Here is a 25,403-nt window from a genome sequence, read left to right as displayed (position 1 = left end):
TGAGATAGTATTACATTAGTAGTAAACCATATAGAATCCGGAACTAGATGGCCTACATGCAAATTCTAACTCTATAAGTGATGTCTGTGTGATCTTGGCCAGGTAATTTAAACTTGTTGTACCTCAGTTGCCCCATCTGTAAAAAGAGATAATGAAAATAGCTATCTTATAAGGTTGATCTGGAGTACATATATATAACATTAGTAGTAAAACCCATAGAATCTGGAGCTTGACAGCCTACATTCAAATTCTAACTCTAGAAGTAATGCCTGTGTGATCTTGGTCATGTTATTTAAACTTGAACCTCAGTTGCCCCATCTGTAAAAAGAGATAATAAAAAGTTATCTTATAAGGTTGATCTGGAGTGCTTTTAACAGTATTTTGTGCTTAATAAGTGCAGTATTCTTACTGTCTGGACCCAGGGTCAGAAATTATATGATCAATTAGCAATGTTTGCTGTGATTCCAGGAAAGAGGGTATTATACATGTGTCATTCCTGATAAAGACAGAAAGAATATTTAAGCTCTAAGAGACTAACTTTGGGGTAAATAACTGTGGCCACATAAAAATCAGAAAATTCAAGTTAATTAAAATAGGTATAATATACTACTTACAAAAATCAGGGGATATTTTAAAATAAATATTAAGAGGTAAAATATCCCCTAATTTTTGTTAGCAGTATACTTGAAGACCATGCTCTAACATTGTTATCATCAAAGAAGAGAAAAGCAATGACCCAATTAGTTTCAAGGTAGGAAAGAGTAACAATAAGACAGTAAATTCTATAATCTAGGCTACCATCTAAAATCTATAATGGCCTCTTGAGAAAGCTTAAAAAGCACTGAGACACCAGGAGAAAGGAAGAATATGGAAGCTTGGAGTACCAGTGACAAAGCTGGACAGAGTTAAAAACCAAAACCTAAACATGTACCTTTCTCTGAGTTGGTGTGACCTGGAGAGAATTATAATGTATGTGAATTAATCTCTCCTGGAAATTTTAAAATAATATAAGTAAAATTTAGAACAATACTTCTGCTTGATCTTGTGAATTCAGCCCGTTTCTAATTAGAGTCTTTCCCAGAAAACTCAATTCTTTCTCTGTTGCACATGCTTCTACTGCCAATGCCACCTGAACTGTCTCTGTGCATTTACCATCACTGATGAAACAGTAAATCCCTTTTGGTCCCTCTGGGATGGAATTTTAGCATATGTATAAATGATTCTGCTACCTTATTGGTTTTCCTTAGTCTCTAAACGTGTTAAAATTGAACAGCACGTAATTTTATTTTATTATCTACTCTAGTCTCCCCACTTAGCCTCATTTCTGTTTCTTATTCCTTACTTAGTACCATGAACAAATAAATTGTAATTCATTCTTGGCATAGTCCTTAGTTCATAGAAAGGACAATAATAAATAAGGTAATACAATTTAATTGGAAGTATCTAGAATAGAACATCAGTTTATAATCCTTATCATCTTTAGCTGTGTGGCCGTAGGGAAATCTGCCAATCAGGGAAAATTCAACTGCTCTGCCTACTATTTAGAGTTAGTACATTTGCAGGGGTGTAGAAAAAATACTACAGAAATCTTTAAAACTCTCCTTCCCATCCATAAAAAAATAAAAAAATTATTATAATATTTATAATTATGAGATACTAATTTAATATAATTTAATGCAAATACTAATTCAATAATTAAAATTAAATTCTAAATTTATTAGGATTTATTAGGGAATATTCCTTAATTTTAGAATTAGCATAAACATGAATCTCACCAATGAATGAGAAACCTATTGATAATCTTATAGGCCTCCAATGAATATTGCTTTATGTAACAAATATTTGGTCATTGTATATAAAATCTTATTAGTGTTGTAAATTGGGAAGCCATTTGACTATGTTACTTTGTATCTTGTAATCATGCAAAAATTATCATTGAATATTCAGGTAGGTTTATATAATGATCAGTAGACACTCCTTTCAAATCACATTCATCAGAAGGAGAATTAGTTGCACATTTGAATGCCAACATTTATTTCACATCCCAACCATTTTTCTTTATATTGCTAGACGATTTCAAAGACTCATGGATGACCCATATAGTTGAGCAACAGGGACCACACACAAATTTTAAGCACATAGTGTTATTTTTTGCCATTTTACCCTCCATGCTTGTGCAATCCTCCTTCTCACAAAGGTAGCTAGCTTCCTGATCTGGATCTTCCATCCCAGGAACCACTTCATACTCTAAATCTTGCTCCTTTTTTTTCCTGTAAGGATTTACCCATCTGTTGCCTCCCTGTGTTAGGTACTGCTTGTTGCTTTTCAAGTCATCCTTTATCTAATTTGATAAAGAGTCAACAGAAAATGTGTGCTAGCAACAGAAGAATGTCTTTGTATGTGACCCATGGAATGCCAATTCACTGAGTTACTCTGAAAAAACAAACAAACTGTGGTTAAATAAAATTGAGAATTGCTATAGACTATATCACCCCCTTAGTAATTCAAAATGTACGTTAGCATATTTAAAGGTCCTGAAAAATCCAGCAGTTAAGAATCTGGTTTCACTTTGGTTTACACTAAGTTTCCCAAAGTTATTTGAACATATATCTTTATTTTCAAATTACACTTTTTAATGTCTCTCAGAGCAGTAACCCTCCAGAGAACACACTTCCTGTATTAGAAGACAGTGTATTAGAAGATGTTAATGACAAGAAATACACTTCTTTTTCATAGTGTATTTATATTTAACAAAGACTTCATAGTGAAATTTTAACTTAGAAATTGCTAAATTTCAAAGAAATTTATAGCTTTTCTCCTTCAGTCCCTTATCTTTGTTATTCCTTTTATATTGCATCCAAGTTTTATTATGATTATTATTGTGCCTGATTACTTTTATGCTACCAAAAGTTCATTCTTTAGGAATTCCTTTAGTGAGGTTTTATTTGTTATCTGAAAATGTTGTTATTTCACATCTACCATTGGAAGATAAGCATATTTCAAGGGGAGTGAAATCTGAGGTTCACTGTCATTTTTCTTAGCAGTTTGAGAATATTATGCCACTGTCCTCTGACTTCCATTGTAGCACTTCAGAAGGCAACTATTTTAGAAGGCAACTTTTTCAGAAGATAATGACAGTTTTTTTAAGTCTTCTTTTTACATTTGATCTACAGTTAAACTGTGATGTGTCTCAATGTGTGTGTAACACATACACATGCACACACACACATATATATATGTGTATATATATATATGTGTGTGTGTGTGTGTGTGTTTGTGTGTGTATGCCCCATACATATATATATATATATATATATATATATATATATATATATATATGCCCCACTTAGGCTTTATTGAATTAATAAATCAGTAGATTGGTATATTTAAAATTATTTCTGGAAACTACGTTACAATGGAAGAGATATTCTTTTCTTTAAAAAAAAATTTTTTTAGAGAGGCAGGGAGAGAGAGACAGGAACATCAAGCTGCTCCTGTATGTGCCCTGACTGGAGAATTGAACTGGCCACTTCCGTGCTCTGGGATTAGGCTCCAACCAACCAAGCTATCAGGCCAGAGTTTAATTTATTATCATTATTATTTTATTGTTTTAGAGAGAAAGAGGAAGGAAGGGGGAGAGAAGGGAGGGGGAAGGGAAGCATTCATTTGTTGTCCCACTCAGTTGTGTATTTATTGGTTGCTTCACACGTGTGCCCTGACTGGGGATTGAAACCACAACCTTGTTGATTCCAGACGAAGCTCTTAACTGACTAAGCTAACAGACCAGGGCTGGAAAAGATGTTCTTTTTTCTCCTATGATTAGAGGTCACCTGAGAATCTGGTTGTGTATGTATTGAGCATATATATGTGTGGCAGGGGGGAAGAGTCGCTAATACCAAAAGAGAGTTGGTTGTCTGAAGGTTCATTAAGCTTATGAAATATAGCTTCTTGCAAAGGCCCCATTCTCAATAAATAACTTACCAAACCAAAGAGGTTAAGCAGTTCATATCACTCTAGAATCAATCTGTTGGGTATTCCCATGTTAATGCCAGAGATACTCTATGCTCTAGTAAGTGGGAATGTGGTAAGGGAAATTTGTGGCTTGTTTGTGAAATATAATGGTCCCACATCTCATAACGTTATTGGCAGAAGGTTGCCTATTCCACTTACGTTGAAACTCTTTATCATGCAGCTGGATTTGAGTAGTTAATAGTTTTTAAATCCTCTCAGAAACATGTATTCAAGCATTGCCATAATTAACCCAATTTCTAAATTTCTTAAATGTAACTTGGTGGTACTAACTAACCTTTTTTAATGTTAAAGCAGAATAAACTTGAAAAATAAGCTACAATTCTAGAGATTATATCTGACTTAATTCTGCATGTTCTACTTAGGAATGAATCACCTCTTCTGGACCTCAGCTGAGAAGGTATTCAATGATAGTGTTATTCAAACTCAGTTTACTTTTATTTAATTTTTAAATTTGTGGCAGTCACTGTAGTAGGCACACAAAAATTGTTTTTAATAGGGAAGTGTTTCACCATTCTGAAGGCAACATTCAATAAAAAGTGCAGATAAAATAGAAATTAGAAAATCATCAAAGGAACAGTTGTAAACTAATTCCTGTAAATGAAGGCTATCAGCTCCCTGATTGAAAGGACCTATTGTCTATTAACAACAACAAAGTAAAAGACCAACTAAGGCAAACCATCATAAAATTTAGGGCTCTGGGGACAAAAAAAAACTTCCAAAGAGCAAAAAAAATAGGTTTCATTCAGAGATCAAGAATCAAAATAGCTTCAAACATCTTAGTATTAATACTAGAAACTAGAAGGCACTGTTCAAGATTCTCAGGAAAGTTGATTTTCTTTTTCTCTTCCAAGTGAGAGGAGGAGAGATTGACAGCCAGACTCACACATGTGCCCCAGTCGGGACCCACTTAGCAACCCCTGTCTTGGGCCAATGCTCTACCCATCTGGGGCTATGCTTGCAGTGGAGCTATTTTTAGTGCCTGAGACAGAGGCTCCATGGAGCCATCCTCAGCTACCAAGCCAATGCTCTTGAAACAATTGAGCCGTATCTGCAGGAGGGGAAAAGAGAGAGAGAGAAAAAAGAGGGAGGAGAAGGGGTAGAGAAACAGATGGTTGCTTCTCCTGTGTGATCTGACTGGGAATTGAACCTGGGACATTCACACACCGAGTGACACTCTGTCTCTAAGACAACCAGCCAGAGCCAGGGAAGATGATTTTAATCTAAAATTCCAAATTCAACCAAATTATTTATCAGTGTATATTTTCACATACAAAAACTGTCAAAAATTACAGCTACTAAAGTATTCTGCCAAAATAAGAAATTAAACCAATAAAGTGATAGTCGAGAAGCAGGCGATTCAATGAATGAGAAAGCAACAGAAAGATAAGAGGAATTCCACTAATTATGGCCAGTAGAAGCCCCAGGATAGCAGTTGACTCAAGAAAGCTAAACTGCAACAATTACAAATTAACCTAGAAGAGGGAGGGCTCCAGAAAAACATGTTACAGATTACTAGACAAGATTACTAGACAAGTAATCAGATTACTAGACAAGTTTAAGCATGTGGGAGCCATAGAAAAACCTAAATATAATTAAAATAAAATTTGACAAATAAATGAGACAATTATTAATTTTAAGGACAAAATGCTGTGTATGAAAGGACATGTTACCGGGAATGCTATGCTCTTTATTTGTTACAATATTAGCAAGACCCTGAACCCATTTACCCAATTTAAAGTTGGCAATACTCTTGGACTATGAAGTTATACTTAAAGTGACCATAACATTAATTGTCCAAATTTGGAAACTTTTCAGAGTGAAAAGGAGGTGTTATTAATAGCTAATATAGAATAATAGACACAATATGGAGCTCTCCTAAGCAAACTGAAACATATAGTGATCCTAGCTGTCATAACACTACCACTTTCCACCTGGTGACAGCTTAGTTTTAAATGCAGTCAATATACTAAGGAGAAAATAAACTTTTGCTGATCTTGGGATCTTCCTCCTAAAACATGATTAAGAATATCACAATCTACTTCAGAAATATGAATTAGATTATTTATTTGCAGGTGTTCAGGCATATGTAGCTCATTATGTAAAAACAAGTAAAAAGTTCCCATTAATGGAAGTAACTTGAAAATCACATTTTTGGAATAAGAACCTTTGTTACTTATAATAAACAAGTATTTGATAAATTACTGATGTTAGCAAATATAGATTTTAAGAGTTTCTCAGTAAGATTTCAAATGTGTATCTAGTTAAGCCTAATGTTTGAGCTCTAACAACTTGATTTCATTAACTAATGAGTAACTCCCATCTTCCTATTTTTGGCAAGTTTTTCTCCAGTCCTTAGCTAGGCTGATTCATTAATTATATTAATTATGTAGAGAACCCTCTCTTCAACCCCAATATTTTCTCAAAATCCCTACTGTGCACAATCAATATTTTTAAATATATAATTGGCTCATTATCAGAGGATCAAAATATTTCTTGTTTAACAACATGACCAAAGCTCTGACAACTCTTCAATATTAAAAACATGATTATTTTCAAGCAACATTATGAATATATTCATAAGAATGAAAATTGTGATTCCCTGACAGGGAATCAAGACTTTGCCATTGTTCTTGTCATTCAGAGGATTTCCCATAAAGTGTAACATGAGCAGAGGATAGACTATGACCTTAATCTTCACAAAATTACCATTTGATAAGTTCACATGTGACTATTTTGGCATGTTTTATGCTATATATAAAGAAGACTAAGTATAAAAGATTTTCAGCTTGAATGGTTTTCCATGTTCTTATAATGTTTATTACTTTCAGTGAATTTGTTGAAATGAGTGAACATAACTCCTAAATAAAAACCACATACACAACAGTACTAATAGAAAATATTTAGCCAAACCTAAGTAGATATATACATTATTAGAAAGTTGCTTACCTGAAGAGAAACATTTCTTTGGTTTTAAGCATATTATTCCTTCATTCTTTTCTTAAAATTTGTTTTTACTATATTTTTATTTGTATTATTTTTATAGAATGAACTGAAAAGGGACACATATTAATATTAATGTTTTTGGAGTTGTACTTATTATAAGAATAGGTAATGACGAGCATTTTAATAGAATTATAATCTATGAAAATCATTGATTGTTGCTTTCTTAAATATTTAAAAAAAATTTATTAATTTTAATTTATTGTGTTAACATGAATTCAAGTGTCCCACTCAATATAACTCCCTCATACCCCACCCCTTTGACCCCCATTAGACCCCCTTTGCCTCCCTCCCCCTTGTACCATCCCCCCTTCCCTCTGGGATTTGCTGTCCTGTTATCTGTATCTCTGTGTTATATATATATATATATTTAATTTCACTAATCAGACCTTCTCTGATCCCATCCCTTCCTCATACCCCTTCCCTCTAACAGCTGAGCCTCTGCTCTCTGTGACCCCGCCTCTGCCTCTATTCTGTTCCTCAATTCATTTTGTTCATTAGATTCCACATATAAATGACATCATATGATTTTTTTCTCTTTTTCTGCCTGACTTAGTTCTCAATGAATGTTGCTATAACTAGTATTTATAAAATTAAAGCAACTTTAAACATTTCTTCACATTCTTGAACAATTATGGGAATTACATTTCAAAAAAAAATCTTTGTTTTTCTATATTGAGATTGGAATAAAAACAATATAGGTGATTTTATAAAATTTTCTTCCTATGCATGCGCACAAGCATGGCAATCTAAAGCATCATTAAACCATCAGCATCTTGGAAAATAATGTGCAAGCTTGAAGGAAAGCTCTTCAGGAATAGAATGTTACAATAAATAAAAAAAAATTTTTGACCAAAATTCAAGTAGATGTCAAGGTTATATTTTGAAGTGATAACATTTTTACAATTTAAGTTTGCATGTGTCTATACTTCTGCATATATGTGACACTTTCTTAGTGTTGTAGAAAGCTTAGGAGAACTAATTTCACTTTCTAAGTTCTTATTCCAATTGAGCTGGGATCAGGTGAGGCAGTGTCACTATTTTTGAGCAATTCGCAATTTATTTATATAATCTCATAGAGACCTATGCCCATATGGGTACACAGGAGTATTAATCAGTGTAATGAGGGGGTAAAAATCCTGCTTTTGTCTTTTGTGAGTTTTAACTCTTTTTTTCCTCATAAAAATAAATCTTAAATACAATGTCCTTTCACTCCCAGTGAATGAAATCTGTTAACATGTAATTAATGTCTATTTAAAAATAATGGCTATATTCAACCTCAATCCTACAATATGAGACTGGGATTATATGTACAAAGCCTAAGTAAAAAATAAGCAAGAGTTGTCTATCCATTTAGGCACTTCAATATGTCAAAGGCAATTTGAGGTTTTAGCTAATTTTTATAAACCCATCAGGCTTAAAAAACAATTAACATCCATGGAAGCAAAATTGTGAGGTTTTGCAAGGTACTATTTCCAAACATAAAAGGCCTTTCAATGGTTTTTGTTTCCTGAACAATGGTTAGTCAGCCTTGGCAAAGAAATCTGTCAGGAGCCTGTGTGGCAATAACAGCACAGTGACCCTAAGCACGCAGATCTTCTAAAGCTGCTGCAAAACAGTCCCAGCAGCAATCAATCAGCAGCCAATCCACCAGCCTTTCTGAAACGGCTATTCTGGGTCAGGCTGTAATAGTTAAAAAGTAAGCCAAAATGTGGAATTTAAAAATTGAATCATTTTTATACTAACTTAAAATTCAGCTTTGGCAAGATTATTTAGAAATGGCCCATCCCCATTCATGCTAACTTTGCTCCAAGGCATTCTTCCAGAACACACCTAATCCAATGATTACTCACACGGAGCACAGTGCTTTTAGCGAGATAATAATTTTAGGTAGAATTGTATTGAGATTCTAAACTTTGAGAAATCACAGTGCCTCATACATTGTTATTTATTTTTCAAAAATGATACAAAACTTGATTCAAAGCTAAAATTAAACATTTCAGGCATTTTTCCAGATATTTTTCTTCTTTTTCAATATTTTTTATTAGAAAATATAATAGATTAGTTAAAACTGAACTTTGCCGGTGTTCAAAATATGATTTTAGTCTGAGTTTTGGATAACACAGTACTGGATCTTGGATAAGTTTTTATTATTGATCAGAAACATTCTGCCTGGTAACTCTTCCAAATTGGGCACACCACAGACAAATTTTAGAAAACTGATGCAACAATGACAAGGTTTTTGAAATCTTTCTGGAGCCCCCACAGTTTCTTGCTTAGAAGAAGGGCTTATAATTTCTTTGTTAACTTTAATTTTAACTCTTTTTTTTTTAATTTTTTTTTATAATTTTATTTTTTTTTAATGGGGTGACATCAATAAATCAGGATACATATATTCAAAGAAAACAAGTCCAGGTTATCTTGTAGTTCAATTATGTTGCATACCCACCACCCAAAGTCAGATTGTCCTCCGTCACCCTCTATCTTGTTCTCTCTGTGCCCCTCCCCCTCCCCCTTTCCCTCCCCCATTCCCCCCTCCCCCCCGTAACCACCACACTCTTATCAATGTCTCTTAGTTTCACTATTATGTCCCACCTACGTATGGAATAATACAGTTCCTGTTTTTTTCTGATTTACTTATTTCGCTTCCTGTCATGTTATCAAGATCCCACCATTTTGCTGTAAATGTTCCGATGTCATCATTTCTTATGGCTGAGTAGTATTCCATAGTGTATATGTGCCACATCTTCTTTATCCAGTCATCTATTGATGGGCTTTTTGGTTGTTTCCATGTCCTGGCCACTGTGAACAATGCTGCAATAAACATGGGACTGCATGTGTCTTTACGTATCAATGTTTCTGAGTTTTGGGGATATATACCCAGTAGAGGAATTGCTGGGTCATAAGGTAGTTCTATTTTCAGTTTTTTGAGGAACCACCATACTTTCTTCCATAATGGTTGTACTACTTTACATTCCCACCAACAGTGGATGAGGGTTCCTTTTTCTCCACAGCCTCTCCAACATTTGCTATTACCTGACTTGCTAATAACAGCTAATCGAACAGGTGTGAGGTGGTATCTCATTGCCGTTTTGATTTGCATTTCTCTAATAGCTAAAGAAGATGAGCATCTTTTCATATATCTGTTGGCCATTTGTATTTCTTCCTGGGAGAAGTGTCTATTCATATCCTTTTCCCATTTTTTTATTGGATTGTTTGTTTGTTTGTTGTTGAGTTTTATGAGTTCTTTGTATATTTTGGATATTAAGCCCTTATCTGAGCTGTTGTTTGAAAATATCATTTCCCATTTAGTTGGCTTTCTGTTTATTTTGTTATCAGTTTCTCTTGCTGAGCAAAAACTTCTTAGTCTGATGTAGTCCCATTCATTAATTTTTGCCTTCACTTCTCTTGCCATTGGAGTCATAATTTTAACTCTTGAAAATATAATATTTGTTGGTATGTAGTTAAATGCCGAGAAAGTGGTCAGTGCATTAGTGGTTTAGAATTTAAAAATTTAAATTCTAAAATGGGTGAAAAAAGTGAAGGTATTAAGTACAAATTGTTTGGAGAAATTCCATTTCTCCATATTTGTTTTTAATTTCTTCAACCTTATTATTAAACACATTTATTTTATAGTTCCTTTTTACAGTGATAGTTTAGCCTATACACAAGGCCAAATTCACCAGTCTCTTAAGGAATTTTAGTATAAAATCAAATTACTCAAGATTTTTATAAAATGGCAAATTAATAGCTCATTTAAGCAAACCAGTTAATCATTCTGTTGACTTTTATTTTTTTCCCCAGTATTAGTCAGGTACTTTTACATGGTCCAATACATCTAAAGAGAGGAGTCATACATGAGACATTGCTACAAGTATAAGCCTATGATAACATCCAAATTCAGAAATAGAATTATCATAAGGCAGTACTCATATTGTCATTAAGAAAGAGGAAAAATTAGCATTCATTAAGAGTTAGTCTCCAGGTATCTTGCTAAGTTTTATTAAAGTTGTTATATATTTTTTCTTTATATTAACCCTATAAGGTTTATATTTTCATAATATTGGATGGGCAACTGAGGCCTATAGATACTAAATAACTTGACTATGGCTAATAAGGAATAGATCCAGGACTAGAGACTACATAGGCAGACTCTAAAACATCCATCTTTTTAAGGCACCATACAAAATGGTTAAGAGTTGTGAATCTGCAGCTAGACTGCCTGGGTTTGAATTTGTTAATTGCAATTTTTTCAGTTACTAGTTGTGTGGCCATAAGGAAGTATTTTAATTCTTGAGGCCTCAGTTTCCACACTTGTAAAATGGAATAATAATGGAGTCTGTCTCACACAGCTGCTTAGAATATTAATGAGTTGAAATCAGTAAAGTTTTTTTTCTATTTTTTTAAATCATGTTTTATTTTTCAGTTACATTTGACATGCAATATTATATTCGATTCTGATGTATACCTTGGTGATTAGACATTATATAATTTTCTAAGTGATCATTCAGATAAACCTCATAACTATCTGATACCATACATAATTATCAGAGTATCATTTTCTATGTTTCCATGCTATACTTTACATCCCTTTGACTAACCTAAAACAAACAATTTGTACTTAATACCTTCACTTTTTTCACCCATCCCCCCAAAACTCCTCCCACATCTGGGAACTGTAAAAATGTTCTCTGTATCTATCTATGAGTCTGTTTCTATTCTACTTGTGCTTGTTCATTTTTTTTTATTTTAATTTTTTCCAAGTGATAGGAAGGGAGATAGAGAGACAAACTCATGCTTGCACCCCAACCAGGATCTACCCAGCAACCTCTGTCTGGGGCTGATTCTTGGCCCATCTAGGGCTGTGCTCACAACCGAGCTATTTTTAGTGCCTAATGTGGAGGCTCCACAGAGCCATCTTCAATGCCCTGGACCAATGTATTCAAACCAATTGAGCCATGGCTGCAGTAGAAGAAAAGAGAGAGTGAGAAAGAGAGAGAGCTAGGGAATGGGGGGAGAGATGGAGAAGCAGGTGGTTGCTTCTCCTTTGTGTCCTGACCAGAATCGAACCTAGAACATCTACATGCTTCACTGACACTCCACTACTAAGCCCACCAGCCAGGGCCTATTTTTTATTTTATTTCTTTTATTTAATTTATTTATTCATTTCACAGAGGAAAGAGAGAGATAGACAGAGAGAGAAAGAAAGAGAAAGGGGGAAGAGCAGGAAGCATCAACTCCCCATATATACCTTGATCAGTCAAGCTCAGGGTTCCAAACCGGCGACCTCAGTGTTCCAAGTCAATGATCTATCCACTATGCCACCACAGGTCAGGCTCTTTTTTTTTATATGCAATCCTTTATCAGAGACAGATTAAGGTTGTTGAAGCCCTGGGCACAGAAGAAAATATTGGGCCCCTTAAAAAAAGAGAGAGACAGGGAAAATAAAAATACATGTTAACCGTATTTTTAAATAAATAAAAAATATTATGTACTATTAATGTTAAAATTGCACATATGAAACCAAACATAGTGTCATTAGAAAAAAAGTGTAAAGTTGGGGTTTTGTGGGGCCCGTCAGAAGTTGGCGCCCAGGGCATGTGGCCTGTGCATCCACCATTAAATCCATCTCTGTCCTTTATAGATAGGTATTCATTGAGATTTTATTGTTCATATTTTTCATCTTTTTTCCTTCTTCTTAAAGAATATCCTTTAACATTTAATATAATACTGGTTTGGTAGTAGTAAACTCCTTTAGATCTTTCTTGTCTGGGAAGTTTTTTGTCCTATGATTCTAAATGACAGCTTTACTGAATAATCTTTATTGTAGGTCAGGGGTTGGGAATCTATGGCTCATGAGCCAGATGTGGCTCTTTTGATGACTGCATCTGGCTTGCAGACAAATCTTTAATAAAAAGAAATGTTAAAAATATAAACATTCTCATGTCTTACAATCTATTCATTTCCTACCGCTCATGTTCATGGTTGCAGGTGGCTGGAGCCAATCACAGCTGTCCTCTGGGACAACAACAAATTTTTATTGGATAATGCATAACATACACGGGTCGTTGTATGGCTCTCATGGAATTACATTTTAAAATATGTGGTGTTCATGGCTCTCTCAGCCAAAAAGGTTCCTGACCCCTCTTGTAGGTCCTTGCTTTTCATCACATGAATATTTCTTGCCAATCCCTTCTGGCCTGCAAACCTGTTGAGAAATCAGTAGACAATCTTATAAGAGCTCCTTCATAGGTAACCAACTGCTTTCTTTTTAATCTTATTTTTATTAATTTTAATGCAATGACATTGATAAATCAGGGTACATATGTTCTGAGAAAACATCTCCAGTTTATTTTGACCTTTGATTATGCTGCATACCCCTCACTCAAAGTCAAATCGTCCTCCATTACCTTCTATCTGGTTTTCTTTGTGCCCCTCCCCTCCCCTCACCCCTCCCTGTCTTTCCTCCCCCCCTCCCTGGTTACCATCACATTCTTGTTCATGTCTCTGAGTCTCATTTTTATGTCCCAACTATGCATGGGTTCATATAGTTCTTAGTTTTTTTCTGATTTAGTTATTTCACTCCATATAATGTTATCAAGGTCCATCCATGTTATTATAAATGATCCGATGTCATCATTTCTTATGGCTGAGTAGTATTCCATAGTATATACGTACCAAAGCTTTTTAATCCACTCATCCTCTGACGGACACTTGGGCTGTTTCCAGATCTTTGCTATTGTGAAAAATGCTGCTATAAACATGGGGGTGCATTTCTCCTTCTGGAACCGTTCTATGGTGTCCTTGGGGTATATTCCTAAAAGTGGGATGGCTGAGTCAACTTACACCATTCACAAAAATAAACTCAAAATGGATAAAAGACTTAAATGTAAGCTGTGAAACCATAAGCATCTTAGAAGAAAACATAGTCAGTAAGCTCTCTGACATCTCTCGCAGCGATATATTTGCTGATTTATCTCCACGGGCAAGGGAAATAAAAGACAGGATAAACAAATGGGACTATATCAAACTAAAAAGCTTTTGCACAGCCAAAGACAATAAGAACAGAATAAAAAGACAAACTACACAATGGGAGAACATATTTGACAGTACGTCTGATAAGAGGTTAATGACCAAAATTTATAAAGAACTTGTAAATCTCAACACCAGAAAGACAAACAATCCAATCCAAAAATGGGCAAAAGAAATGTATAGACACTTCTCCAAAGAGGATATACGATGGCAAACAGGCATATGAAAAAATGCTCAACATCACTAATCATTAGAGAAATGCAAATTAAAACCACAATGAGATATCACCTCACACCAGCCAGAAAGGCGCTCATCAACAAAACAACACAGAATAAGTGCTGGCGAGGATGCGGAGAAAAGGGAACCCTCCTTCATTGCTGGTGGGAATGCAGACTGGTGCAGCCTCTGTGGAAAACAATATGGAGATTCCTCAAAAAATTGAAATTCCAACTGCTTTACTCTTGATGATCTTAATAATCTTTCTTTCTCTTTAACCTTTTGAATTTAATTATGATGTGTCTTGGTATAGTCCTCTTTGGATCCCTCTTATTTGAGACTTTCTACACTTCCTGGACTTATATGTCTAATTCCTTCACCAGATTCAGGAAGTTTTATATCATTATTTTTTCAGATAGATTTTAATTTTTATTTTTTTTTTAGAGATAGAGAGACAGGGAGAGAGACAAGAATATCAAGCTGCTCCTGTATGTGTCCTGACCAGGGAATTGAACCAGCAAACTTTATGCTCCACATCAGTGATCCAACCAACTGAACTATCCAGCCAAGGCAGGTTTTCAATTTCTTGCTTTCTCTTTTCTGCTTCCGGCATCTCTATGATACAAATGTTGGTAGGTTTGCAATTGTCCCAGAGGCTTCCTACACTATACAGCTAGTGCTCGTCTTACGACCAGACCACGATTGGTTCCGACAGACCAGTTGTAACACGATTTGACCGCAAGTTGAGTAGGTCTTATGTACAGTATTGTAAAATGATGTTATAAAAATTTTTAAGTCATATTTTATAATAATTTTTTTTTCATTATTGTTATAGATCATAATTTTCTTTGTTCATTTTATGCCATTTGTATCATCTCTACACCATTTTGTTTCTTATTTTTACATTTGTCAGGTTTAAGTAAAACACTACATTACCAGTGCAACTGGTTTAATATTTGCAAAGACAATTTCCTCTTGGTAGACATCTTGGGAGGGGTTTTATGAAAAATATCCATGACACAAAACATAAATTGTTGTACCGAGTCTGGGATAACAGTTGAAATGGTGGATGCGGAGATGGTAGTGCTGACGGAAGCTGGTCTGCACTGTTGTATGCCCAGATGGGCAATGCTTGCGCTGCCAGACGTGGAGCAGTCGTGGCTAGCGATTGTGGTCTTAAAGTTGAATGGTCGTAAGTTGCATAGGTTGTAAGTCGATCAATATTTGTATTTATTTTACTTTTTGGATTCTTTTTTTCTTTTTGCTGTTCTGATTGGGTGTGTTTTCAGAGACTGATTAAGGTCGGTTGAGGCCCCAGGTGCAGAAGAAAATATCGGGCCCCTTATATTAGAAAAAAGTGTAAAGTTGGGATTTTGTGGGGCCCTTCAGAAGTAAGGGCTCAGGGTGCACAGCTGGTGTGCCTGCTGTTACATCCACCTCTGTGTGCTTTGCTTCCTTATCTTCCAAATGCTGATTTAATTCTAGGCTTCATCAACTCTAATGTTGATTCTCTGTAAACTATTTTTCATTTCAGTTCATACATCTTTTATTTCTGGTTCTTTTTATGGTTTCTATGTACTTTTTCAATACTGTTGAATTTCACACTAAATTTCTATAATTTCTAGATAATTTCATTGAACATCCTTATAACCATTGTTTTAAACTCTGTATCTTGTAATTTGCTTTCCTCCATATATTTAGTTCTTTTACTGGAGGTTTCTCCTATTCTTTCATTTTGAACCTGTTTCTTTTTCTTAATGCAAATGTGTTGCATTTTGGCTGCTTCCCTGTGTTTGTTTCTTTGTATTAAGGAGAGTTACTACATTTCCAAACTTGGTAGAGTAACCTTGTGTAGTAGACGCCCTATAGGGACTACTGGCATAGTCTCCCCTTCACCTGTGCTGGGTGTGCTCTTGTGTTGGGTATGTGCACTGTACTATTATAGTTGAGCCATGATTGCTGTTGGCATCACTGGTGGGAATGACCCAGGCCAACTGGATGCAAGGAACAGCTGCACCTACAGCAGAGGAGCTGCTATTCAGGAGCTGACCCTATGGAGCAGGACTTCCTTCAGTGAGGCTTCAGTGCTCATTGAATGTATCTCTTGAGCATTTTGTTTGTGGGGATACTAAAGTTGTAATCCAGCATGGTCTGAAGTTGTCTACTGTGTGCACTGGCTCTCGGAGCTCCTGGATGTTGAGAGGTAAGCTAATGCCTGTGCCCTGCATGGAGCCACCCAGCATGAACTACAGAGCAATCAGCAGATGGATTCTACTTGTGCTGTGTTTGGAGGTGCCTAGGAGGGAGGCCATGCTGTGAATCAAGACTTGTTGTCCCTAGCACAGGGCCTAGTGCCACATAGCAAGACATGGGGGGTATACAGAGGCCAGATGTTGTTTCCAAGTCATGAGGCAAACAAGTTCATTTGTATGGAAAACCACTGGAAATGACTTGGGTGGGCCCACAGTTGGGTGGGGTGGGGTCTCACAGAATCACCAAGGCAGGGTGAACAGTTTGAATCATATTGATGGAGAGTCAGATATGGTGTCTACCTGCCAGATCTGTGTTTGGGGGTCTCAGAATAGGAACAATGGCCTCTGCCAGTACTTTTGTCTGAAAGAAAGCTCCCTGCTACATAGCTCTCAACTTGAGGACAGATATTTCAGTTCTTCTTTATATGTCCCTGGTTCTTTTCAAACTACTGCGCCAGTGCTGGAGCTGAGAGGGAGTAAGTCCATGTATGGGCCCTTTGAGAGGAACTCCCTGAGACTCCAGCAGGCCTCCGTATCACTCAGCCACAATCCCTATTCATTTTCACAGCCAGGAGCTATGAGGACTTCTCTGCCTGGTGCAGGGACCCTGAGCTGGGAGGCCTGGTACACGGCTGCTACTATGCCCTGCTCCTTGGAAGGGACCTCTGCTATCCAAATATCTCTCCTGATTTTTATCAGCCACACATTTGTGTGGTACCAGCCCATTCTGCTTCTGACCCTCTTTCCAGTCTCAATATGTCTTCTTAAAATCCCTAGTTGTAAGACTTCTACTCAGGTAGATTTCAGTTGGTTCTGAATGATTATTTTTCTTTTACTTAGTTATAAAGTTTATGAGCTCATGAGAGATTCTGTGTATCTCATTTACTTATACCATCATCTTGACCAGAATTCTCAGTAAAGATTTTATTTTTATTTATTTATTTTTTTGTATTTTTCTGAAGCTGGAAATGGGGAGAGACAGTCAGACAGACTCCCGCATGCGCCCGACCGGGATCCACCCAGCACACCCACCAGGGGCGACGCTCTGCCTACCAGGGGGCGATGTTCTGCCCCTCCGGGGCATTGCTCTGCGGCGACCAGAGCCACTCTAGCGCCTGGGGCAGAGGCCAAGGAGCTATCCCCAGCACCCGGGCCATCTTTGCTCCAATGAAGCCTTGGCTGCGGGAGGGGAAGAGAGAGACAGAGAGGAAGGAGGGGGTGGGGGTGGAGAAGCAAATGGGCGCTTCTCCTATGTGCCCTGGCCGGGAATCGAACCCGGGTCCCCCGCACGCCAGGCTGACGCTCTACCACTAAGCCAGCCGGCCAGGGCTCAGTAAAAATTTTAAAGCTTTCAGAATAATGCTTGGTACAAGTAAGTACTAAAGTGCTAAATATATGTTAGCTATTGTTACTATTTTTATTTTATTCAGCAGATAATCTTTGTCAATAATTAGAAGCTGTTTGTATTCCAAACTGAATAAATCATTAAAATAAAGTCCTTGTTCAGAAGAGTTTGCAAATGAATGGGAAAAAAATAAAACTATAGAGTTTCCTTACCAATTTTATATAACAGTACTTTTCTCGTGAGCATTTTTTTAAAAATATGAGAACTTAGCTGATTAGCGAGCATATTATTTCACTGCCTTTTACAACCCATGCCCCTTTGATATATATGAATTTTTAAAAATTGCTCTAAATGTTATTTGTGATTTTAAGGTATAATATATAGGCACTGGTTGGTTGCCTTATTGGATAGAGTGATGGCGGGGCATGAGGATGTCCCAGGGTTCAATCACCACTCAGGGCATAGATGAGAAGCAACCACCTGCTTCTTGTCCCCTCTCTCTCTTCCTATCTTATAACCAGTGGCTCGATTGGTTTGAGTGCTGGCCCTGGGTGCTAAGGATAGTTAGTTGATTCGAGCATCAGCCCCAGATGGCGGATGCTGGGTGGATCTGGGTTAGGGTGCATGCAGAAGTCTTGTATATCTATCTCCCATCCTCTCACTAAAAATAAATAAATAAATAAACTATATATAAATATTTAAAACACAAAAAGTTAATGTAACACTCTATCTCAACTGTAATTGGAAAATAACTTAATTTTTTTCTAAATCTGTTTCTAAAACAAGTTAATGCAATAAAAAGTAATTTTATCTTCAAAACATACTTTCTTTTTTTTAATTTTAGAGAGGAAAGAGAGACAGAGAGGGAGAAAGAGAGGAGAGACAGAGAGAGAAGGTGGGGAGGAGCTGGAAGCATCAATTCCCATATGTGCCTTGACCAGGCAAGCCCAGGGTTTTCGAACCGGCGACCTCAGCATTTCTTATTATTACTAATTTTGAGAAACACTGATTTAGCAGATATGATAATACAAGCTAACTGTCCTTAAGGAAGTAATATAGTTTCTGAGAACCTCATTCACCTGCTGTAAAACTGGGATAAATTACACAGTTTTTAATCTCCTCACCAGGATGTTCTGGAAATCAAATAAAACATTAGATGTGGAGGCCCCTTGTATTCCATAAAGCCTGGTCTATAAAGGAGACATGGTTACTGTAGATGGCAGCAAATTGTCATCTTGCTGTTAGTAGCTCAATCATCTTTATCTAAAAGCATCCACAAGTGTTTCATTGTTCTCAAAGTCAAAGAAATACAAACTTTTTCTTTTGTCATAACTGATAAGCAATATTTCACTTTTAGGAAGTAAAACTCTATGAAGAAAAAAACACACGAACCATTCATAATCAGTAACATTGGTTTTCCAAACGCCTTCTTATCCAGGTCCTTTTAGTCTATTTATATTTTAATGGTATGATGGTTATGTATATTCAGTGTGTATATAGTCTGTATAATTCATGATATTGTAAGGAATATATACTGTGAATTGCTGCCATTTAATATAAAGTGGAATACATATTGTAAGACACTTTTTATGCTAATCACAAGAATGAATCAGAGAATCATTTAGAATGAATATATTCCTGGTCACTGATTGTGGGAAGATTGGCTAATACACCATGTTCATTACTTGTGCATGCTCTCCTTATTGCTATATTTGCATGCAAATGACTTAGTTTTTCCTTCAACTTAAATGAGATTCTCCATTACAATCAAAGAGCTAAGTGTAAAATCAAAAAAGAAAATGTGTGAGCTGTTTTTTTTTTTCCTTTTTTTTTTTTTGGAAAGCGGTCCTGAAAAAATAAGAGACAGTTGCTGGCAGATTAATCCAATTTTCACACTCACTGGAATTTTAGCAAGTTTTAGACAAAAAATAATGGCACTATTTCATCTTATCTAGACTTGTCTTTTTCTCAATAGTGATGGATTCAAGAAATAAAGTTATGGGGTAAAAATTAACTTTGTAATTACCAAAGGAAAAGATAAAGTAAAAGGAAGGAGAGGCAATACAAAAAGAACTTGAGTGAGGAATACAAGGAAAGAGGTCTAGAAATGTTTTCAGCTACTAAAATTTCAGCTGGGAAAGTGGGCTGTAAATCACACACATGCCAAAAAACCAAAAATCTTGAGCCTCATTCTTGTGGGTTTACACCAGCTTTCTCTATCCCCTGTCCTTCCTCCACATACTTTTCAGAGATCAGTCCTAATCCTTGCTGTCATTCTATTGAAAGCACAGATTAGATCTAACAGACATATAAATGTCTGATTGCATTATTTTTATATAAAGAACCATTTTAATGTTTAGTCAGAATAAAAGCAAGTTGAAATACAGATGTCTTCCTTTGTTGTGTTTCCTATCGCAGTGTTATACTTTTTACTTGCTTCAGTTGATGTTTATCTGTGAATACAAACTAAAGTAAGTTACCAGAATACCATGAAAATAATTCCAAATTAAAAACAGTACATATAGTTTTGCCAGAGACTGGCTTCCTTTTGAATTATATCTAGGAAACAAATTAATATTTTGAAGAAGATTGTGGGAAGAATACCTAAATCACAGATTTAAGCTCATAGCTCCAAAAACATATTAGTGACCTCTATCTACTGATAAATAAATACTTTAAACACTATAAAGCTACAGAGTCTCAGATACTAACCTTTAACCAGACTCAACAAGAAGAAAAGAGAGAGGACTCAAATAAATAAAATTAAAATTAGAGTGGAAAAATAACAACTCACACAACAGAATTACAAAGGATTGTAAGAAAATACTATAAAGAACTGTATGCCAAAAAATTAAACAACCTAGATGAAAGGGACAAACTCCTTGAAAAATATGTTCTTTTAAAAATCAATCTGGAAGAGTCAGAAAACCAAAACAGAATGATTAGAACAAATGACATTGAAACAGTTACCAAAAAACTCTCAACAAACAAAAGTCCTGGGCCTGATGGCTTCACAAGTGAATTCTACCAAATATTCAAGGAAGAACCGACTCCTATTCTTCTCAAGCTATTTCAAAAAATTCAAAAGGAAGGAAGACTTCCAAACTCCTTTTATGAGGCGAGCATAATTCTGATTCCAAAACCAGGCAAAGACAACACAATGAAAGAAAATTATAGGCCAGTATCCCTGATGAATTTAGATGCTAAAATTCTCAACAAAATATTAGCCAACTGGATCCAACAATATATAGAAAAAATCATACACCATGATCAAGTGAGATTTATTCTGGGGAGGCAAGGCAGTACAATATTCACAAATACAATCAATGTAATTCATCACATAAACAAGAGGAAGGAGAAAAACCACATGATAATTTCAATAAATGCAGAAAAAGCATTTGATAAAACTCAGCACCCATTCATGATCAAAACTCTCAGCAAAGTGGGAACATACCTCAGCATGATGAAGGTCATCTATGAAAAACCCACAGCCAACATCATACTCAATGGGCAAAAATTAAAAGCAATCCCCTTAAGATCAGGAATAAGGCAGGGGTGACTCCTTTCACCACTCTTATTCAACATAGTCCTGGAAGTCCTAGCCACAGCAATCAGATAAGAAGAAGAAAGAGAAGGCATCCAAATTGGAAAAGAAGAAGTAAAAAACTATCATTATTTGTAGATGATATGATATTGTATATAGAAAACCCTAAAGTTTCACTCAAAAAACTACTGGACCTGATAAATGAATTGAGCAAGGTGGCAGGATATAAAATTAATACTAAGAAATCAGAGGCATTTTTATACACCAACAATGAACAGTCAGAAAGAGAAATTAAGGAAACAATCCCCTTCACTATTGCAACAAAAATAACAAAGTACCTAGGAGTAAATTTAACCAAGGAGATTAAAGATTTGTACTTGGAATATTATAAAACAATGATAAAAGGAATCAAGGAAGATACAAACAAGTGGAAGCATACACTGTGCTTATGGTTAGGAAGAATAAACATCATTAAAATATATCCATCAGTGGTCCCCAATTCCCAGGCCATGGACTGGTACCAGTCTGTGGGCCATTTGGTACTGGTATGCAGAGAAAAAACAAATAACTTACATTATTTTCTTTTTATTTATATTTAAGTCTGAATGATGTTTTATTTGTACAAAATGACCAGATTCTCTGTGTTACATCCATCTAAGACTCACTCTTGATGCTTGCCTTGGTCACGTGATACATTTATCCATCCCACACTAAAGGTCAGTCCCTGAAAATATTTTCTGACATTAAACGGGTCCATGGCCCAAAAAAGTTTGGGGACCACTGGTCTATATTACCCAAAGCAATTTATAAATTCAATGTAATACCAACTAAAATACCAATGACATACTTCAAAGATATAGAACACATATTCCAAAAATTTATATGGGCGCCCTGGCCGGTTGGCTCAGCGGTAGAGAGTCGGCCTGGCATGCAGGGGACCCGGGTTTGATTCCCAGACAGGGCACATAGGAGAAGCGCCCATCTGCTTCTCCACCCCCCCTCCTTCCTCTCTGTCTCTCTCTTCCCCTCTCGCAGCCAAGGCTCCATTGGAGCAAGGATGGCCCGGGCGCTGGGGATGGCTCCTTGGCCTCTGCCCCAGGCGCTAGAGTGGCTCTGGTCGCAGCAGAGCGATGCCCTGGAGGGGCAGAGCATCGCCCCCTGGTGAGCAAGAGCATCACCCCTGGTGGGTGTGCCAGGTGGGTCCCGGTTGGGCGCAAGCTGGAGTCTGTCTGACTGTCTCTCCCTTTTTCCAGCTTCAGAAAAATACAAAAAAAAAAAAGATTTACAAAAATTTATATGGAACCAAAAAAGAACACGAATAGCCTCAGCAATCTTGAAAAGAAAGAATAAAGTGGGAGGCATCACACTTCCTGATATCAAGTTATACTATAAGGGTTCTCTGTTCTGTTCCATTGTACTCAAAACAGCTTGGTACTGGCATAAGAACAGGCATATAGATCAATGGAACAGAACAGAGAACCCAGAAATAAACCCATACCTTTATGGACAACTGATATTTGGCAAAGGAGGTTAGAGCCTACAATGGAGTAAAGACAGCTTCTTTAACAAATGATGTTGGGAAAATTGGACAGATACCTGCAAAAAAAAAAAATGAAACTAAAGCACCAACTTACACTATTCACAAAAATAAACTGAAAATGGATAAAAGACTTAAATGTAAGCCGTAAAACCATAAACATATTAGAAGAAGACATAGCCAGTAAGCTGTCTGACATCTCTTGCATAAATATATTTGCTGATTTATCTCCATGGGCAAGTGAAATAAAAGACAGGATAAACAAATGGGATTATATCAAACTAAAAAGCTTTTGCACAGCTAAAGACAATAAGAACAGAATACAAGGACAAACTACACAATGGGAGAACATATTCAACAATATGTCTGATAAGGGGTTAATAACCAAAATTTATAAAGAACTTGTAAATCTCAACATCAGGAAGATAAACAATCCAATCAAAAAATGGGTGAAAGAAATGAATAGACACTTCTCCAAAGAGAACATACAGATGGCCAATAGGCATATGAAAAAATGCTCAACATCATTAATCTTTAGAGAAATGCAAATTAAAACCACAATGAGCTATCACCTCACACCAGTCAGAATGACGCTCATCAACAAAACATCACAGAATAAGTGCTGGCGAGGATGTGGAGAAAAGGGAACCCTCCTTCATTGCTGGTGGGAATGCAGACTGGTGCAGCCATTTTGGAAAACATTATGGAGATTCCTCAAAAAATTAAAACTCTAACTGCCTTTTGACCCAGCCATCCCACTTTTAGGAATATAACCCAAGAACAACAGCATACCACTGTTTCAAAAGGAGAAATGCCCCCCCTCATGTTTATGGCAGCATTGTTCACAATAGCGAAGATCTGGAAACAGCCCAAGTGTCTTTTAGTGAAAGAGTGGATTAAAAAGCTGTGGTACTTATGTACAATGGAATACTATGGGTCCATGAAAAAGAAGGAAATATTACCTCTTGTGACAACGTGGATGGACGTGAAAACTATTATGTTAAGTGAAATAAACCAGGCAGAAAAAGAAAATTATCATATGACCTCACTTATTTGAGGAATACAATGAACAATGTGAACTGAGGAATGGATTTGAGACAGAGGAGAGATCAAAGGGAACAGAGGAAAAGAGGACAGAGGGAAAGGGGATGATAGGATGGGATATAATCCTGAAGGGAAGAGGGGAGGGCACTATGGAAAGGGAGGCAAGGGAGATGTTGAGGGGAATACGGGGGAGGGGGCATGCATTTGGGGCAACACTAGAATCTATGTAAACACAGTAAATTAAAATCAATTAAAAAACAGGAAAAAGAAAAGTTCAAACTATGGGAAACCCTATAAGACAAACCACCTGTTTTTTCAACAAGTAAATTGCAATGAAAGAAAATAGAAGTGGAAAGAGAAACACATATATTAAAAGATACTTAAAAGACATATTAAAAATAAATAAATAAATAAATCGTATATAGCACTATCATTAAAGCATTAAGTCCTAGTTTAACTTACAATATTTGTTCTTTCTAGGAGTATATAAAATAATAGGGTTTATTACAATTGATATTAACTTTCATTCAGTGAAATCAATTAATGATAAGAAATTTTTATATCAAAAGATTAATTCAAACTTATTGTATAGATTTCAAAAAAATGCAGAAATATATGAAGAAGAAAAATGAATTATTTCATAATCTCCCACTGTTGGTTGGGATAGTCCAGTTTATGGTTTAACAAGTAACCTTTAAATCTCAGTTTATAAAACAATAAAGACTTATTGTTTACTCATTCTACCTTTCAATTGTGATTTTATAAGGAGAGTCTCCACTCATAATAGTTACTCAACAACAAAGGTTTTTGGAGAAGCAACTGAATAGAATTTACTATTTGTCATGTCAGAGAGTAGAGAGATTTTGGAAAGTCTAACAAAGCCAACTAAATGCTGCATCCCAGAGTGACATATTATTATTTTGTTCACAACTCATTGTTTAAAAATAGTTACATGGCTTCATACAACCAGAAGGAAGCTAGGAATTGCAATCTTATGTGTTGGGAAAGCCAAAACTTTAACAAACAATAAATGACTATAGCATTAAAACTCAGGAATAACCACCATTATTATTAAGAAGTTAATGCATTTTTATCCAATTATAAAATTTTTTAGATTTTATTTATTTGTTTTTAGAGAAGAAAGTGAGAGAGAGAAAGAGAGAGAGAGAGAGAGAGAGAGAGAGAGAGAGAAAAGTAGGGGGAGGAGCAGGAAGCATCAACTTCCATATGTACCTTGACCAGGCAAGCCCAGTATTTTGAACCAGCAAACTCAGCATTCCAGATCAATGCTTTATCCACTGTGTCACCACAGGTCAGACCTTTATCCAATTTAAAATATATGTTTATCGTTCTAACAAAATTGACAATTATCTACAATTCTATTTAATATTATGTAATAAT

Source organism: Saccopteryx bilineata, chromosome X (genome assembly GCF_036850765.1).
Source record: "Saccopteryx bilineata isolate mSacBil1 chromosome X, mSacBil1_pri_phased_curated, whole genome shotgun sequence".
NCBI classification, from domain to species: Eukaryota; Metazoa; Chordata; class Mammalia; order Chiroptera; family Emballonuridae; genus Saccopteryx; species Saccopteryx bilineata.
The sequence above is the reverse complement of the archived record's forward strand: the minus strand, read 5'-3'. Positions refer to the sequence as shown.